Source organism: Strongylocentrotus purpuratus, unplaced genomic scaffold (assembly GCF_000002235.5).
Source record: "Strongylocentrotus purpuratus isolate Spur 01 unplaced genomic scaffold, Spur_5.0 spur5_contig_36, whole genome shotgun sequence".
NCBI lineage: Eukaryota > Metazoa > Echinodermata > Echinoidea > Camarodonta > Strongylocentrotidae > Strongylocentrotus > Strongylocentrotus purpuratus.
This window is the reverse complement of record NW_022145018.1, coordinates 352,241-358,859: the sequence shown is the minus strand read 5'-3', so window position 1 is coordinate 358,859 and position 6,619 is coordinate 352,241. Positions and strand designations below refer to the sequence as shown.

The following is a 6,619-nucleotide window of genomic DNA, read 5'->3' as shown; positions in this document are numbered from 1 at the left end:
GAAATTGATCATCAAAGTGTTGAGAAAATAATAAGTGTTATCAAAGACTTTATGAACAACAGCGTATATCGCATGCTCATTATTTACAAACCGAAAATAATAAACGAGAAGCTCAAAAGAAAAGAAAATGTAATAAATGCATAAGGAAATATAGAAAAAGAAGATGAATCAAATGACAAGGCAATACAACAGAAAGAATAGAAAGAGAAAGAAAGAAATATATTAGGAAAGAGAGTAGATGAAAGAAGAGAAAACTCAGAAATACATCAGAAAAGACATATAGAGAAAGAACGGACGAAACAAAGAAATAATACAATTATGGAAAGAGAGGTAGAGAAATAAGAAAAACATTGAAAATATATAAGGAAAGAAAGAAACAGAAAAGCAAATATATACATATGGAGAAATAGAAGATGAAGGCAGTAAAAAGAAAGAAATCCATTAATGGTCACACAAAAAGTGAAATAACGGGAAAACATTTTGTCGAGTATTGTTTGCTGAAGTACGTCGCTAATGTGTATGTGTAAAATGTGATTATGCAGTGCGTGTGGTTGTAAATTTGAACTTTTCTATCCGTGTCTGACCATAGACGTACCACCAACGTTGGTGGTACGTTTATGGTCTGTGACTGACACATCTCATTTCTTATCCCTCGGTTATTTTCCAGTAAATTTTCTGTCATTCCAAAAAAAATTACACCGGTATAGTTGTTAATTGATTGTGTATGTTTATTTTGGAGATCTAGATATAATAATTATATAGAATAGAATATATAATACCTGCCTTCTCGGCCCGATGATACATCTACTAAACTGACACTGAAATGAATACAAAGCAATAAGTTTGTTTACCACAATTGAAATGAACCTTCCTATGAAATAATGTTTCAGACATTCCAAGAAAGAAGAACGATCGCACCGATACAATTTCGTTAAATATTTACTAAAAAATAGAATGGAAAAAATGGAAAATAAATCCAGTATTCAAGTTAAATAAAGACATGATTCCTCCTTTTCCCATCCCCTATACTTTGTATAAGTGGGAATGGTCTTATTAAATATGGTGCCAAAAAATCCATCGAAGAACAACAAGTTACGTTGGTTAAATTTCCTTATAACGGTACTTTCAACAACAACAAAACAATTGAAGAAACAAATTAATCACTCAAAATAAAAACCTGGTTCTCCCATCTCCTATTTACTATTTTTGGCATTTTCGTAATACCAGTTATTCTAAGTTAAATCAAATTTGTTATTTTTTTATCAAATTCTGGAATAAAGGTACAGTTTGTGATTGAAATAAATTCAACAATATAAAGCGGAATTCACTTAACTTTTCATGTTATTACCAAAGAAGACAAAAAGCCAGTCAGTCACTCAATAGTGTCTGACAGTGAAGTCTAGCAAGTAAACGGATTTCCTTGCATAATTTGAATATGAGGACACTGCTAACGTTCAAATTTCACAGATAGGACATACATGACATATTCATAATTCCCGCAAAGTTCCACATGCAGCATTTGAGGTTGGCTGCAAAAGGGACATAGTACCTTTAAACTTGAAGCATTTCGGGAATACTAAGTTTTGACTTATGATAATAGTCGATCGCCCTTCCAACTGCAATATATACGAATGAGTGAAAATGTAACCCTCGTGTGTTCCACAATTCACAGCATAAACATGTTTGTAATTCCATTATTGCAGACCATGCTCGAGAAATTTATTTTTGCAGTGATTGCCATGAAAAAGGCTCACCAAAGGATAATCTGATTATATTGCAAAATAGAATTGGCTAGACGGCCAGTTGGCAACCACTCAAAATATACTATTACAGTTAGAGTAACATAACGCAACAACGTCACTTCAAAGAGATAATAACACGAATGGTATTATTATGAGTACAGTGATCTGGTGAAAGAGACATATATCTAATGACATATACACAAATACATATTGTCTCCTAGTCTGGTTGATGCAGGGGTGTATATATACAAAACAGCATTGGCGATAAATACTTTGCTTGAGACTATCGCAATATATTCTGTGTCTATGGAAAGGGAGAACTTTTTTACCTGCACAGCTGATGACACTCGAGTGATGATGTACGTGGTTCATCTCATGTTTCTCAGCATCAATCCACCATTTAATATCATTTCAGGAATGGATACCAGGAATACTGTAGCACCAAATATGCATCCAACATAAAGGACTAATAAGCCAGTCATTGAAATCGGTAGTCATATTCCACATGATTATTTCCTTTTGGCAATATTATGGGCTAAATTAAAGCACAATGTTGGGAAGATACGGCGCGCCAAGTCTGATAAAACCCCGCGAAACGTTTGAAACAGAGTCCTTCCGGTAACATGGGCAAGGGAATGAAACACGCCTTGAAATAACTAGTCTGTGAGGCACAGTCTCTGATCTGAAACTGTTAACAGATATACATGTACATGTATTATGTTTGGAACAAGCGTCTATTAAAGTGCCTGAGCAGCTACCTTATGCACACCTATGTCGTTTTCGATCATGAAAAATAAAAATACTATCACCAACAATGTTATCAATATCATACTTTTGTTTCCTTCTGATGAACTCTAGACTAATGGGAATAACATAGATTTCTGCCACAAAAGGGAAATGATTACCAAAGTTTAAAAATTATAAAATAAAAGATGTGATTTAGTAACTGAACCCGTGTCTGTCAGCCGAATTAACGGATTTGAATCAAATTGACCTATTACAAACAGTTATGTTGAGAAACATAAATCATAATTTTTACATAAACACCCTTACAAAAATGTACCATGTAAAAACCATGGTTTCAGTACCATGGTTACCATGGTTCTCATGGTGGATGGTAATTTGGACAAAGAACCATGGTAACCATGGTACTGAAAACCATGGTAACACCGAAGTATGATAACCATGGTTCAGTGTTAACATGGTGTTCGGTACCATGGTTACCATGGTTCTCGGTACCATGGTTACCATGGTTCTCGGTACCATGGTTTTCGGTACCATGGTTCTCGGTACTATGGTTACCATGGTTCTTGGTACTATGACCATGGTTTTCGGTACCATGGTTCTTGGTACTATGACCATGGTTTTCGGTACCATGGTTCTTGGTACTATGACCATGGTTTTCGGTACCATGGTTCTTGGTACTATGACCATGGTTTTCGGTACCATGGTTCTCCCACACCTTTCGTTACCATTGTTCTCCTGTACGTAGGTTGCCATGGTACTTGTACTATAATGTTACTGCACGTACCCAGTCGCCTTTCCATTCTGCATGAAGCTTAATAAAAAAGAAAGCATTGATTACATTGCATGATTGATTTTTTGTTATCATTTACAAATCTACTACCTAAATTAAGCACTTTCAACACAGTATTCCTCATAATATCTGCCAGCCCTTGATCATTTAACTTTGAAAGAACATGCTGGTCTGCAAAGTAGACACAAAATGACAGGAGCTGGCATGAAGTCCACTTTTTAGCACAATTATCCATATTCTCAAGGTTCGGCCACTACTCTTTCATCTGTTAACAAAAGACATCACAATAATGTTGATCATTATTGTCAAATGATCATATGACGTATCAAACATCAAACACTGGAAACAATATGTTTACTTTTTTAAAGGCGTTTATTCAAACGAGCTAAAATCTATCTCGCGTAAAATATATAAAACGATTTACAGTCGAAAACTGAAGTCTATTTCTATAGCGAAAGACTGCCGCTTGTTACATTGCATATGACACTAACACTTTCAGCACACAGCAATATTATAAGTAAAGTGGTTAGTCTATTTCTATAGCGAAAGACTGCCGCTCATATTCAATAGTACAATTTACAAACTGTCCTTCCAGCGGAGATGCGAGATTTGTTGACGATGTCGTACTCGAATTTGGTTTGAAGAAACAATTGGTAGCTAGGCCTACTTCCTATGGTAGATCATCGATGACGTTGGGTAATCATCAGCCAAGAGTCTGCAATGTCGATCGGATGCGAAGTCCATGTTTGGCGATGGTGAAACTTGGTATAGAGTTCGACGTCGACGGTGATCGAAGACAGATCGAAAGTCGATAAATTCATCATTAGCCGGAGTCAGGATCAGACTTGGAAACGACGAAAAGCAAATCGAAGACGAAGAAGGTAAAAAGGACGTTCTTACCTTCAATCAAAGTTTGACGTCGATGGTGTTCAAAGACAGAACAAAAGTTGATAATGCCAATGTCCAATTCATTATTAGAGTTCGCAACAAACTTCAAGTTTAAACGCCAAAACGGAGGTCAACGACGAAGAAATGGTGATGGTGGTGTTGATGTTTTGGTCAAGATGATAATAAAGAGCGACGTCGATATGGAAACTACTCATTTGTCATGTTGCGTATATATCTGTAATTTAAAAAAGACAATTTTGAATTAAATAAAAAAAACAAATATGAATATCAACAACTGTCAACATGAAATCACACATGCAGTCACAGAGCAGAGGCAGACATGACATCGATTAGCTTAATTCGTTAATTTGCTGGATTTTTATGCAGTATTCTATTTATTTTCTAAAAAGAATAAAACATTCAATCCTTCGAACAGTGACACTATATACTAACAGTAGAGTTAATGACAATGTGTATGTAAATGGACAAACTTTGCTTTGAAAGTTTGAATGATAAGCCCCATAAACCCATCAAGATACTACAACAAATAACGTACATGGGATCATACATGTTCAGTCTTAACTGTTATCCTGTCGAATGTATTTTAAGTCCCAGTTGACATCATAAATAACTATCTAGACATCGACTAGATCTATGTACATATTGTAAATAAAGTAGATGATTCTTAAACTTACCCATGCTGTTGTAGATTAGCCGGGAAAAACAGAATTCAGCATGATTTTGCAGATCTAAAACACCAAGATGAACACGAGGAATGAAGCTGGACTGTGAACAACAGTGCACGTACTATATTGCTGCATGTACACAGCATACACGTACACTGCACTAGCACTGCTTGTACAGCGATCCTTGGCACACACAATGGCTGCTCCTTGGTTGTGTAGCTGTAGCTGCATGCGCTGGTTGTGTGGGGTTGGGGCTTGTAGGTAATAGTCTTGACTTGTGCAGTCCTTCTTTATGATATTTCAAGCTGTTGCACAATTTCTACATTTACACACTATTGATAAATGGCCAAATGAAAATATATATTTTTTGTAATCATAATTTTTTCTATCTTGTTCTTAATGATTCTAAAAATTTTTTTTAATGGTTCTTATATGTTTTGTTATTTGATTTCATGCGTCCGGTAAAATGATTTCATGCGTTCGGTAATTTGTTGTTGTTTTTGTTTTAAAAAAATTGCAAACGATTCCTACCGAACGACTCATACTTGCACATTAATTGTATAATTAAATCAATCAGACAAACAAAACAAACACAACATATGGTACTGAACCATGGTTAGAACCATACAACTGCCAATTAAGTACCACAATGTACCATGTACAAATTCGGAAGTACCATGGTATACCATGGTACTTGTCATATTACCGTGGTAATACCATGGTTCTTGCATGGTAGTACCATGGTTAGAGACTAGTACCACAGGTACCATAGAGTACCATGGTACAAATTCGGAAGTACCATGGTATACGATGGTACTTGTCATATAACCATGGTAATACCATGGTTCTTTGATGGTAGTACCATGGTTAGAGACGAGTACCACAGGTACCACGGTGGTACCATGGTTTTACCATGGTTTTACCATGGTTACCATGGTACTTTTTTATAAGGGCATTGCTTTCGCTGAAATACATGCAGAATTGCAAGTACATAATTAAAGGATTAAAATGATTTGGTAGAAATGTCTCAGAATGTCCTTATTAATTTTACTTCGAAACCAAATTTAAATTCGCATAATCGTACTCTGAACAAAGTCAACTCATGCTGTATTTTGTATTTTATGATTATATCACAGAACAAAATATAAACAAAGAAACAATTACTTCAGTATTGCCTCCAATATGCTCACAATTGATATTGAGTTGTTCAATGAATGATTTGCAGAGTGTGTGGGCATTTCCAAGCAGTGCACATACAATGTTCAGACGTTCAGACACATGCCATGTCCATCGGGGGTCAAGGGTTTGACCCTTGCCACATTCCTGTTCTGACCACACTTTAGGAATGTGGCAGCTAGGGGTCAATTCCTTGTCTTCCAATGGACATGGCATATTATGTATCATAGGAGTACATTAAGTAGGTACACCGTACACTAATGTATAAACATGAACCTACTATGGTATGAGCGTGTACTCTCATTGCAAGGCTATAATCGCATCGCTTGATATGGGGCTAATATATAAAATGGAGAAGATGCTTACATTGTATATTCATTTCATTAGTATTATCAGCTACTGGAGATCTTAAAATGAAATCGTTGTTCAATTGTCAATTGACAGAAGGCCCCTGATGTTTCAAACATTGCACAACCAAACATCAACTCGGAGTCTTAGAAAAGACACCTCTAAAATGCTAATTCAACACCGGCATGGAAATTGGAATTCAACTGGCTTCCATTTACTGCATTGTTTTCACACCAAAAATG

General features: G+C 35.8%; 1 long non-coding RNA gene across 1 annotated transcript; it reads right to left on the bottom strand.

Annotated features, from left to right (window-relative positions):
* Positions 1-3,632: 3,632 nt before the first annotated feature.
* LOC115924070 lies at positions 3,633-5,215 on the bottom strand. The gene is made up of 2 exons (XR_004064167.1): positions 4,863-5,215; positions 3,633-4,402 (listed from the first exon to the last, which is right to left on the bottom strand). It is a non-coding gene; the product is annotated as an uncharacterized LOC115924070 (long non-coding RNA).
* Between the last annotated feature and the right edge of the window lie 1,404 nt (positions 5,216-6,619).